General features: G+C 47.3%; 1 protein-coding gene across 1 annotated transcript in view; it reads left to right on the forward strand.

The window, feature by feature from the left end:
- Window positions 1-7,698: 7,698 nt before the first annotated feature.
- Window positions 7,699-13,596, forward strand: part of LOC147112088 (interleukin-13 receptor subunit alpha-1-like) — a 63,792-nt gene continuing 57,894 nt past the window's right edge. The window contains exon 1 of the mRNA XM_085999602.1: window positions 7,699-7,947. The gene's annotated coding sequence lies outside the window, so the exon portion shown is untranslated. The remainder of the gene's footprint in view (window positions 7,948-13,596) is intronic.

Raw genomic sequence — 13,596 nt, forward strand, 5'->3', positions numbered from 1 at the left:
CATTTTGGGGCTATCCCATCTAGGTGCTGGTGTTAATGGTAGATGATGGGCTGCACTTTCCACCCGATCCTGGGTTAAGTGGTTTCCCATTAATTTGCAATGGCCCTCCATCTTCTGCCCATTACCGTATGAGTCACCTACTCGGGCCCATTGTTTCCCAGAGAACTCTGTCTGCTCACACATTCTCCCGTAATCAGTTTGTAGGCCTGGCTGGAATCTCCTGTCCATTACAAACACCTGGGCCCCTCCCATCTTCTCCAAACAGGCTGCTGGTCAATCAGCAGTAACAAACATACAAAAATCCTTGGGGACTGCGCTGATGCTTACAAATGACAAGAGCTCAAACTGGAGTTTTTTCCAGGCATTTTTTGTAAAATGAGACACAATGGAAAATTGAGGATATGTTAGCCTGCTGGTTATGGTACTGGACTAGCAACCCAGACATGGCAAGCTTAAATCTCACCACGACAAGTTATGAAATTGAATTTGATAAAGTTGGTAATCTGTAGGCTAGTGCCAGACGAATGACCATGAAAGCCTTTGGATTGTTGTAAAAATATAGCTAACTTACTAATGTCCTTCAGGGAAGAAAACCTGACACCTTTAATCAAAACTGGGTTTAGAATACATGTACGTAAATGCACAAAGTGTGGGGAATAAGGTTGGTGAACTACAAGCACAATTAGCCATGTGGCAATATGATGTTGTGGCAATAACGGAAACGTGGCTTAAAAACAGTGAGGACTGGGCACTTAATATTCAAGGGTACAAGGTGTTCAGAAAAGATAGGAAAAAAGGAAGGTGGGGTGGCAGTGCTGATTAAGGAAGACATTGTAGTGCTGGAATGGGAGGATGCTCTTGAGAGGGCAAGGACAGAATCCATTTGGTTAAAGCTGAGGAGCAAAAAGGGCATGATCATGCTATTGGGGGTATTCTACAGTCCTCCAAATAGTGAGAGGGAGGTAGAGGAGCAAATCTGCAGGGAAATCGCAGAGATATGCAAGAGCTAGAAGGGGGAAAAATTGAGTGGCGCCCCCTTTGGGGCGCTAACTTCGCCGGGGCGCTAAAAGTAGCCATGTCTGGGTTGCTAGTCCAGTACTGAAAATTAGCGCCCCCGCAGCCGAAATTTATCGGTAGTGCCCCAAGAGGGAAGCGGGGCGCTACTGGAAGTGCCCCGCCTTCCTCTTGGGACGCTGCAAGGGAATATTGCGGCGCTATATGCCGCAGCTCCACGCGCTGCAGCACGTCGCGCCGTGGTACTGCCAGCCTTCCCCCCCTTCTTAAAAGGGAGGGGCCTAGAGCAGCGTGACCCGGGGCCCAGCTGGGCCACCAGGGATTGGAGTGCTGGCAAAAGAGCCCAGCAGTCAAGAGAAGTGCCGGGCTCAAGGAGCGCAGTCGGCACGCCGCGGGAATGCTGCTCAGGAGGCCGGGAATGGCAACGGGGGCAGGTGCTGGCAGGCGGCCAGCAACAAAAATGGCCGCCCGACATCTCGCCTTTAATTTGCACCGCCCTGGCTGCAGGTAGGCCCCCCTGATCCCGTCGGACATAGTTTCCGGCGGTAAGTCAGGGAGCGTTACCGAAGATCGCGACCGGGACGCGAGCGGGGTGCTGTGCACGGTGATGACATCATCGCTGGCGGCACAGTGCCATGGGGCGCTAACGGTTACCGCCGCGCTAACCTCACGCTGAATTTCGCAGGAGGCGTTGGTGGCGCGCGCCCGGGCACAAGTTGTTTTGCCCTGTTAGGGCGCTAACGAGAGGTGCAAAGCAACCAAATTTTCCCCCCATAGAGTGGTGATACTGGGGGACTTTAATTACCCAAATATCGATTGGGATAATGCTAGGGTAAAGGGAACGGCGGGGGAGGAATTTCTGAAATGTGTTCAGGAGAATTTCCTGGGACACAGGGACCTGTGAGTTAATGTGCATAGGTCCCTGAAGATGGCAGGACATATTGAGAGAGTGGTTAGCAAAGTATATGGGATCTTGGGCTTCAAAAATAGAGGTATTGAGTACAAAAGTAGGGAAGTTATGCTGAATCTTTATAAAGCGCTGGTTAGGCCACAACTGAGTATTGCGTCCAGTTCTAGTCACCAAACTTTAGGAAGGATGTGAAGGCCCTTGAGAGGGTGCAGAGGAGATTTACTAAAATGGTTCCGGGGATGGGGGATCTTAGCTACAAGGACAGGTTGGAGAAGCTGGATTTGTTTTCATTAGAGCAAAGGAGGTTGAGGGGTGATTTGATAGAGGTGTACAAGATTATGACGAGTTTGGATAGGCTAGACGGGGAAACGCTGTTCCCACTAGTTGATGGTACAAGGACTAGGGGACACAGATTTAAGGTTTTGGGCAAGAGATACAGGGAGGATGTGAGGAAAAATCCTTTTTATGCAGCGAGTGGTGAGGACGTGGAATTCGCTGCTGATGGAAGTGGTAGAAGCGGAGACACTCAAAGTTTTCAAGGGGAGACTGGATAGGCACTTGAGGGAAATAAACTTGCAGGGCTACGGAGATAGAGCGGGGGAATGGGACTGACTGGATTGCTCTACAGAGGGCCGGCACGGACTTGATTGGCCGAATGGCTTGCTTCTGTGCCGTATGACTATGACTCTATGACTCCTTGACCAATATGTTCTTGGCCCAACTTAGAAGGAGGCATTGCTGGATCTGGTGCTGGGGAATGAGGTGGGCCAGGTCGACCAAGTGTCTGTGGGAGAACACTTGGGTACGAGTGATCATCGTATCATAAGATTTAAATTAGCAATGGAGAGGAGCAAGGAACAATCTAGAGTGGAACTTCTAAACTGGAATAGGGCTAACTTCAATGGGATGCGAAAGGATTTAGCCAGGTTAAAATGGAACCAAAGACTGACAGGAAAATGTGTAATGGAACAATGGGTGATCTTGAAGGAGGAGATGTTCCAAGTACAGGCTAGGTACATTCCAACAAGAGGGAAGAGTAAGGGAACCAAAGCAAGGGCTCCTTGAATGACGAGGGGGATTGAGAAGATGATGAAACAAAAAAAGAGGGTGTATGATGCATGTCAGGTGAATTCATCAAGGGAAAACCAGACCAAATACTATAAGTTGAGAGGGGAAGTGAAGATGAAAATAAGATTGGCAAAGAGAGAATATGAGAGTAGAATGGCGGTTAACATAAAAGGGAACCCAAAAATCTTCTACCGGCAGGTAAATAGTAAGCGGGTAGTAAGAGGCGGGGTGGGGCCTATTAGAGACAAAGAAGGTGATATATGCTTAGAGGCGCAGGGCAAGGCTAGAATACTCAGTGAGTACTTTGTATCGGTGTTTACTAAGGAGGTGGATTCTGACAAAATATCAGTAGAAGTGGAAAAGATAGAAGCAATGGAAGGGGTGAAAAGTGATAGACAGGTTGTACTAGAAAGGCTGGGTATGCTTAGAGTGGACAAGTCGCCTGGTCCAGATGGCTTGCATCCTGGGTTGCTAAGGGAATTGGGGGAGGAGATAGCGGAAGGGCTTGCTATAATTTTCCAATCTTCCCTAGATGCAGGGGGGTTGCCCGAGGATTGGAAATTGGTAAATGTAACACCATTGTAGAAGAAAGGGTATAAGGACAATCCTAGTAACTACAGGCTGGTCAGTTTAACATCAGTGGTGGATAAAGCTTTAGAAACAATAATCAAGGAAAAAATTAACGGGCACTAGGAGAGGTTTCAGCTAATTAAGGAGAGCCAACATGGATTTGTAAAAGGAAGATCGTGTTTGACTAATCTAATTGAACTTTTTGATGAAGTAACAGAGAGGATTGATGAAGGGAATGCAATGGATGTTGTCTACATGGATTTTAAGGAAGGCATTTGACAAAGTATTGCATAGAAGGCTGGTTAACAAATTTGAGGCTCATGGAATAGGTGGGTCCGTGGCAGTTTGGATAAGGAATTGGCTTAAGGACAGCAAACAGCGAGTTGTGGTAAATGTCTGTTTTTCAGACTGGAGGATGGTAGACAGGGGTGTTCCCCAAGGGTCAGTGCTGGAGCCACTGCTTTTTTTAAATATATATAAATGACCTGGATATTGGAATACAGAGTAGAATTTCTAAATTTGCCAATGACACCAAACTTGGTGGTGTGACAATGAGGATGATACCAATCGACTGCAACAGGACATAGAAAGGCTAGCAGAATGGGCAGACAAGTGGCAGATGGAATTTAATACAGAGAAGTGTGAGGTGATGCATTTTGGCAGAAGGAACCGGGAGAGGCAATATATACTTAATAGCACCGTTTTAAAGAGTGTGCAGGGACAGAGGGACCAAAGCACTTTACAGCCATTTATTAATGACCAGATAATCTGTTTTAGTGATGTTGATTAAGGGATAAATATTGGCCAGGACACCATGGATAACTCCCCTGCTCTTCTTCGAAATAGTGGCTATGGGTTCTTTTACATCAACCCGAGAGAGCAGACGGGGCCAAAAGACGGCACCTCTGAGGTTTATAAAATAGTGAAGGGACTGTTTTTATGTAGATCAATTATTTCAACTGGAAAGGTTAGGGAGGACCGGGGTTTGCACTTCCAATTTATGTGGGGGCAGAATTGGGTTGAATTTAGGCGGTTCTTCATTGCCCAGAGAATAGTGGAGCTTCGCCCTCATCAAGATATAATGAGCAGCGGGCCGAGATTCTCTGAAATACCCAGCCGAAGGGCGAGGCTCTCAGTCGACAGCACGACCTGCAAAAATCAAACTATTGGCACTAGGTCTCGTTCACCCATCACCCCGGTGCTCGCTGACCTATATTGGCTCACGGTCCACCAAGGCATTGAATTTAAAATTCTCAGCTGGTGAAATTGGGTAGTGCCCCGTTTGGGGCGCTAATTTGCGAAATTTTGAAAATTTAGCACCAGGCGATAAGGATTCTGAACTTCTAGTAAACTGGGTGTTAGCACCCCAGGAAGGAGGTGGGGCGCTAAATCAAGCACTAATGACCTCAGTGGGGTGCTACAGGGATGCTACCAATAAAGCGCTAATGAATTTCAGGTGCAATGCATTCAGCAATGATCCTTCACATTGGCTCCTTCCAGCTTTTAAAGGGGAAGTTGCATTATTGTGCAGATGCTCATTTTCAGCATTGCTGGCTCTAAGACGACCTGCGAGCAAGTGAATCCCCTGATGGCTATGGCTGTTCCCACTCCCAGGGAGAGAGCTCGTCGATTCACAGACGAGGCCTTGGAGGCATTGGTGGCTGGAGTGGAGCGAAGGAGGGCAGTGCTGTTCCCGGGCACTGGAAGGAGGCCATCGCCTCAGGTGTTCAGGGCAATGTGGAGGGAAGTGGCCCAGGAGGTCTCGACCAGTAGTGTGGTGGAACGCAGCCTGACACGGTGGCATAGTGGTTAGCACTGTTGCCTCACAGCGCCAGGGACCCGGGTTCGAATCCGGCCTCGGGTGACTGTCTGTGTGGAGTTTGCACATTCTCCCCGTGTTTGCGTGGGTTTCCTCCGGGTGCTCCGGTTTCCTCCCATAGTCCAAAGATGTGCGGGTTAGGATGATTGGCTATGATAAATTGACCCTTAGTGTTAGGGGGATTAAATACGTGGAGTTACGGGGATAGGGTGGGATATGTGTTGGTGTAGGGGTTACGGGGATCGGGTGGGATATATGTCGGTGCAGGCTCGATGGGCCGAAATGGCCTCTATCTGCACTGTGGGGTTTCTGTGATTCTGTGATTCTGTGACACAGTGTCGCAAGAAATTCACCGACCTCAGTCGGGTGGTCAGGGTGAGTACGTGCTTCAACAGCTCCTACAAACCAGCATCTGAACCTCAGTCTGTGCACACTGCGCAAACAACCACACCACCACCACTCACCCACCAAACATCTGCCCCTACTCAAACTCACACCCACATCTCACGCCTTGCCCACAATCACAGCTATTCAATGACGACAGGCATATCTCCCAAACACATAGCTGGACTCTGACTCAAACACATTTGTTTCTCTTGTAGGCCAAGATGGCCCACAATAGGAGGGTGCAGCAGAGAACAGGCGAGGGTGATGCGCAGCTCCAGCAGCTCTCAGACCTTGCGGAGTGAGCGCTGCGACTCATTGGGCAGCAGGTGGTGGGCACCGTGGCCGTCGGCGACGTCGATCCCATTGGGGGCAAAAACGATTATCTTCAGCCCCTCTCCTTCTCTCACCCCACTTCCCCCTCACATCGCAGATCTTTCTACCTCCTGAGAATGTCTGAAATCCTTGCTCCATTCCTACCCCCCTGCCCTCACCTTAACGCGAGTGTTGTGCCTTGATGCTTTCAGAGAATCAGCAACCAGATGACTAGCCTGTCCTTGAGCCCCCCACTGAGAGTGAGGAAGGAGAAGAGGAGCAAAACACTGAAATCAATCAAAAGACCTCTTTGCCTATGTGAAATTAACAATGCAGCATTGTTAGCTGAAGAAAACTAAACCGGATGTGGACGCCTTTAATTAGCGTTCCTCCAGGGGACATCCGACTGAAAGCCGCCTCCTCTACCTATCGTTGTTAACGGCAGGCGCACAAGCAGGGGGCGAGAGGGAATTTTTCGTCCGGGGCGTTACCGGAGCGCTGCGCACGGCAATGACGTCACGATCTCCGGGCACAGGAGATTGCGCAATGTCTTACCGCTGCTGCAAAACTCCCGCCGAATTTAGCAGGAGGTGTTGATATCGCCGCGCCCGGTCGCAAAAAAATTTGTGCCCCGTTAGCGCCCCCCGGAAGCGCTAACGGGAGGCGCAAAGGAGCCCAATTTCTAGCCCTGTTGTGTTCAAATCCCTTCATGGCCTCGCCCTTCCCTATCTCTGTAACCTCTTCCAGCCCCATGACCCTCCGAGAACTCTGCGTTCCTCCAACTCTCGCCTCCTGCGCATCCTCGATTTCTTTCGCCCCCCCCGCCACACCCTTGGCGGCCGTGCCTTCAGCTGTACAGACCCTCAGCTCTGGAATTCCCTCCCTGAACCTCCACACCCTCCCTCTCTCCTCCTTTCAGACCGCCTACCTGCACCTGCCCAACATCTCCCTCTGTGGCCTGGTGCCAAATTTAGTCAAAACTGCCCAACGCATTACCGGCACCCGGCTACCGACCATAGAGCACATATACCAGAAACGCTGTTTACAGAGGTCACGGTCCATCATCAAAGACCCAACCCACCCCAGCCACAGTCTGTTCGCCCTCCTGCCATCTGGGAGACGCTACAGATGCATTCGCACCCGTACGACCAGATTTAGGAACAGCTTCTTTCCCAGGGCTGTCATCCTACTGAACTCCACAAATAAACTCTAAAGCCTGCACATCTGCCAATGCACTTTATTATGGTTATGTTTATGTTAATGCATTACCAGCCAAATGTATGTTGAATGTTTAAATGTCTTAATCTAAATGTACACTCTCGGGAGCCGCAAGCCTACATTTCGTTGTACTGCACTTGCGCACTAACAATGACAATAAAGTTGATTATGATTATTATAACGCTCCTGTGAAGCGTCTTGGGATGTTTTACGCCGTCGTAGGCGCTAAATGCGCAGTCCTACAAGTCTGCGATTAGATTTTGTAACATTTAGAAGATTGCAATCTACAAACTCTACAAACAGTTGCATACCACGCGTGTGATTCGCAGTCTTCCCCAGAACTTACGAGTCTCTCCGCATTGCATAATGTCGCGCAAAGCAGTGTGACGGTGAATAAAGCTGCAGGTTCAGTTACTGCACCTATAACCTGCTTCCACAAGTTATTAGCAACGCACCGCGGGACTGTGTGAGCAGTGAGTCACTGGGCTGCGGGTCAATTTTCTTTCCGCCTGGTTTATTTTTCCTGGAATACAAGTGCCACCCACTTTTTTTTCCCAACCAGCTGAACAGATCTCTGGAGACTTAACCCCTGGGACATCACACAGCAACAGCAGAGTCTCCCGCCGTATCTGTGCCTGGGATCCAGTCAGTAAGTATTACAGATCTCGCCTCTCAGTATTGGAGAGGGGAGGTCTCACACTGATGGATATTTATTGTTTTAATCTCTCTCTCTCTCTTTCCTATAACACGCGTATTCTTTTTAATGTTCAGACCATCTTTCCGCTCTGTCCTTAAGTCGGCGCTTTTTCAATGTGACTGTTTTGGGTTCTGCCGCTGGTAGCTCTGTGCTTTTCACTTAAAGCAGCGGCAGGCAAGCCTGGTCCTCATTATCTGCCCAGGATGTTATGGGGAGATAGCTGAATGTTTACAACATTGGTTCGCTGCTAAATGGACAACTGGATGCTTCTGCTCTCAGTATCTCTGCTATTCCTATTTCAGATACTGGAATAGTCTGTTACTGGTATTTCTGTTACATATATTAATATTTTTGCTATATTTTCTGATATTGTGATGAGTATTTCTGCTATTGGTATTAGTATTTCTCGTATTAGTATTTATGTTATCGGTATTAATACTTTTTTTATTGGTATCAGTATTCATCCTAGAATGGTTACAGCCCGTGCAGGTCTCTGCAAGAACACTTCAGCTAGTCCCACTGCCCCGCCCTTTCCGCGTAGCCCTGCAATTATTTTCCTTCAGGTAATTATCCAATTCCCTTTTGAAAGCCATGATTGCGTCTGCTTCCACCACCCTTTCAGGCAGTGCATTCCAGATCCTAACCACTCGCTGCGTAAAAAAGTTTTTCCTCATGTCGTCTTTGGTTCTTCTGCCAATCACCTTAAATCTGTGTCCTCTGGTTTTGGTATTAAAGAAAGAAGAAAGGCTTGCATTTCTATAGCACCTTTCATGACCACCGGACGTCCCAAGGCGCTTTATGGCCAATGTAATACTTTTTGGAGTGTAGTCACTGTTGTAATGTAGGAAACGCGGCAGCCAATTTGTGCACAGCAAGGTCCCACAAACAGCAATGTGATAATGACCAGATCATCTGTTTTAGTGATGCCGATTGAGGGATAAATATTGGTCAGGACACCGGGGATAACTCCCTCCTGCTCTTCTTCGGAATAGTGCCACGGGATCTTTTATGTCCACCTGAGAGAGCAGACGTCAGTTTAACGTCCCATCCAAAAGACGGCACCTCCGACAGTGCAGCACTCTCTCAGCACTGCACTGGAGTGTCAGCCTAGATTTTTGTGCTCAAGTGTCTGGAGTGGGGCTTGAACCCACCACCTTCTGACTCAGAGGCGAGGGTGCTACAAATTAATATTTCTAATCTTAATATTTCTGTTATTGGTATTAATAGTTCTCATTGATATTTCTCATAGCAGCATTTATACTATTGGTGTTAATATTGCTACTATCTGTATTTATGATATTCATTTTTCTGATATTGGTTTGTCCGATATTGGTATTTCTGATGCTGGCATTTCTGTCATCTTCTGTTCATGTGGACTTACATATTCTTTTATCTGATAATCAAGATAACTGTTTTTCATTTTTCTCATGGAAAAAAAACTGATGGCAGCAAGGAATGTTATCTGCCAAGTACCAATAAAATCTGGAAATCCCCTGTAGCAAAAACTGAATTTGACTTCCTGAGCACAATTTACCTCTCCATTGCACCTAGGGAATACTCAGGCCCCAGATGGGAGGAAAAAGGTTCAGAGAGCCATGATGTCGGGCCGCTGCCCCCCCTTGGCACTGCCGTAGGATATCTGAGGCTTTGCTTGAGGACAGGGAGAGTAGCTGTGCCCACAGCGGGCACAGGCAAAGGGCTGCCATTGAAACAAGTTGGGATGGGGTGTTGGCGGTCCTCCCGCGTCATTTCCCTCTGGGGTTTGCCAAAAGCACACCCATTTTGAAGGGGTGGCAGAAGAAGTAGACAGTAGTCTATGTACCTGCCCCACCCTGATGGGGGTCGGCAACAAGTCAAGGGAGGCCCCCTAAAAAAAGTAAGTAATATTTTATAGTGTGGAGATGCCGGTGTTGGACTGGGGTGGACGAATGTAAGAAGTCACACAACACCAGGTTATAGTCCAACAGCTTTATTTGAAATCACAAGCTTTCGGAGTGCTGCTCCTTCGTCAGGTGAAGTGGAGAAATGCATAAAGACACAGCTTATATAGTCAGAGAATAATGTCAGATGTTTACAGGTAATCTTTCTAACTGCCATTTATCACACCTCGGCAGAGAGATAATCACCGCAATCAAAGGTGTGAATGGTGTCCAAACAGGTCAGTCAGGAAAACATTACATCAAAGAACAATGACACCAATATTTTATAGGCACCCCATGGATCTTTCAGCCTTTTCGCTGCTGTTTTTAGACAATGTTGGTGGCCATTCATACTGCTGCAGGCATTTCTAAGCACAAGGTTCAGCCAGGGAGCAGCCTTGTGATTGGAGTGCGGCAAGAGTACATAAGAACGTAAGAGCAGGAGTAGGCCATACGGCTCATTGAGCCTTCTCCACCATTCAATAAGATCGTGGCTGATCTTCTATCTAAACTCCACTTTCCTACCCTATCCCCATATCCCTTGATTCCCTTAGTGCCCGAAAATCTGTCGATCTCAGCCTTGAATATACTCATCGACTGAGCATCTGCAGCCCTCTGGGGTAGAGAATTCCAAAGATTCACAACCCTCTGAGTGAAGAAATTTCTCCTTATCGCAGTCTTAAATGGCTGATCCCTTATCCTGAGTAGGAAATGATCAGGATCCCGAAACACAGGTGGGTTCAGGCCATTACAGGCAGAGTGTACTTCAGGTGTGCTTTGACTGCCTGGCACCTAGGTTAGGGTGAACAGCAAAGTAGGCCCCATTCAATCACTATTGTCTGTGACGCTGATTATTATACATTAGAAGTATGGTACAGGCTGGTTTTCTGGAAACCAGATGTTTTATCAGAATGCGTCCTCCAAAACACTGCTAATATTGCCAGTGAAAACAGAGTAGGACTTATTTAGTCACCATGAACCAGTGGCCCCTGTTTGATAATCATACTGAAACCAAAGATCTTTTTAAAACAATGGAATGTTATTCCTGGTACTGTCAGGCAAGAATTCTTCTGTAGACCACAACTTATTCTTGAATATTTACTCATTTTAGGCAATTTATTTGTCCGGGATTTTATGTAACCGAGAAAGTGTGAGTGAGCGAGTGTCACCAATCCTCGTTGAATTTTCTTTCATTCACGAGAGAGGTTTTGATAGAGTAGACAGGGAGAAGGTGTTTCCAGTGGCAGAATGGTCGATAACCAGAGGGCACTGATTTAAGATAATAGTCGAAAGAACCAGGGGGGAGATGAGGATTTTTTTTTTTACGCGGCGGGTTGTTATGATCTGGCCTGAAAGGGCGGTGGAAGCAGATTCGATAGTAACTTTCAAAAGGGAATTGGAGAAATACTTGACAAGGAAAGATTTGCAGGACAATGAGGAAAGAGCAGGGGGAGTGAGACTAATTGGAGAGCTCTTTCAAAGAGCCGGCACAGGCACGATGGGCCGAATGGCCTCCTTCTGTGCTGTATGATTCAATGATTCTAACACATCTATGCAAGTTATACGATCATTGTTGCATCAATAGAAGATGGTTTGAGCTGCCAACAGATACAAAAGCAGCAGTCATTCAGGGGTCACCAGCCTCCCTGCCACACTGGAGGCAAGAGTCGTGAGCAGGTGGCAGTCCAGTGCCAGGCACTTTAGCAGTGACGGGCTCTGATATGATCTCCAAGAGTGCAATGGCATGTGACCCCCTCCCCCCCCCCCCCCCAATCAAGGAAAGCCCTCTCACACCACTTGAGATTTTGATACCATGGTGTCAGGCCAAGCTTAAAAAGTGCCCCAGGGCAGTTTAAGAATGTACGCTGTGGTTTTGTTTTAATGTTTTGATTAAAACAGATGTGCCCATCTATTCTCTCAACACATTAAGAATTTACTAGATGGGCTCAGTGATCTGGTGTGAGGTAGACCAGTATAGCTTCAGCGTAACAGTGATTAACCTTCACGCCAGCCATGGTATGATTACTGTCCTGAAGTCAAGTTTAAAAAGTTCCCAGAAAGTCCTTTGGACTTCTTTGGGACTTTTTAAACTCATTTTTTAATCTTTACCTTATGAGTAGAGAGCTGGTGGTCGCATTGACACTCTCCTAACATAAAAATTAAATGATCCAGTGAGCGCAAATCTGTACTCGATGCCACAAGAACAGTATAACCAGCCTCTTAAAGGGCAAATAAGCAAAGGGCTTCTCCTTTAACTCCTCCCAGTTTGTAACAGAGGTTCACAATGGCATCGTCACATCAGTAAAAATGATATTACCTAGTAAAACTTGGTTTTAAAATGGAAACATCCCCATGACAACCACATCACAAATAGTTTCTGCTGTAGTTTTCATATGGTTAAGCCTCTTTCAGTGTCAGAGCTCTGCCAATCCTCAGTTGTATTACGGGATATGGAGCCAAGGCGGGTAAATGGAGTTAAGATACAGGTCAGCCATGACCTCATTGAATGACGGAACAGGCTGGAGGGGCCGAATGGCCCACTCCTATTCCTATGTTCCTCTGCATGTGCCAGAAGCATAAATATCCACAGCGGCCCTCCCGCTCGGCTTGCCGTGCCTTCAGCGGAAGAGCCATGGAAATCCCAGGAAAATGGCACGAACACCACTTGCGCCACTTTTCCGGCGTTTCCCAGGCTCGTTACTGCAGACAATCGGGAAAACCCCTGCGGAAATTCACTGCCACAATTTGCTATTCTCCGCAATTTTATTATGTTCACAGTAGCACACAGTGCAACTAGATTCGCAGCATAATGGAAGAGGTCCACACTGAGGAGGTTTCAATCAACACAGCTCAGTCTTGTGTTCATAGCGACAAGGAAGTCTGTATTAGCATTAGGCTGTACATAGCAACCTAGTAATGTACAGGACCATCTGGACAGTCCCAATATATAGAAAATATCATATCCCACAATACCTCTCATATAACTACTCTATCACATTTTTCTCCAGGTGCTTATAAGGCTCTTTCTTGATTTTGCTCATGCAGTCATCACATTGCATACCTTCACCAGCCTCTGCATAAAGTTGTTAAATCTAAAGTTTGAGGTGATAGTTGTAGGTCTGTAATTACATTAAAAATAGTGGCATTTATCTTGTTTGTAACCTTTTTTTTTTTCGTTCGTGGGATGTGGATGTCGCTGGCACGGTCAGCATTTATTGCCCGTCTCTAATTGCCCTTGAGAAGGTGGTGGTGAGCTGCCTTCTTGAACCGCTGCAGTCCGTGTGGTGAAGGTACTCCCACAGTGCTGTTAGGGAGGGAGTTCCAGGATTTTGACCCAGCGACGATGAAGGAATGGCCGATATATTTCCAAGTCAGGATGGTGTGAGACTTGGAGGGGAACTTGGAGGTGGAGGTGTTCCCATGCGCCCGCTGCCCTTGTCCTTCTAGGTGGTAGAGGTCATGGATTTGGGAGATGCTGTCGAAGGATCTTGACCAGAATTGTACTCTGTGTGGGGTCAGACCAGCACTTTGTACAAGCTCAAAATCACTTGCTGAGGTTTGTGCTCTATTGGTCTGGCTATACAGCCCAAGCTCTCTGTCACAGTTTGTACTAGACATTCTCTTGTATTCAATATCAATTGTCAATCCCATAACCGAATCTTCAATCCCTACATTCCCTAAT

Source organism: Somniosus microcephalus, chromosome 10 (assembly GCF_052327205.1).
Source record: "Somniosus microcephalus isolate GS21.2 chromosome 10, FLI_Smic_1.0, whole genome shotgun sequence".
In the NCBI taxonomy this organism is placed as follows: Eukaryota; Metazoa; Chordata; class Chondrichthyes; order Squaliformes; family Somniosidae; genus Somniosus; species Somniosus microcephalus.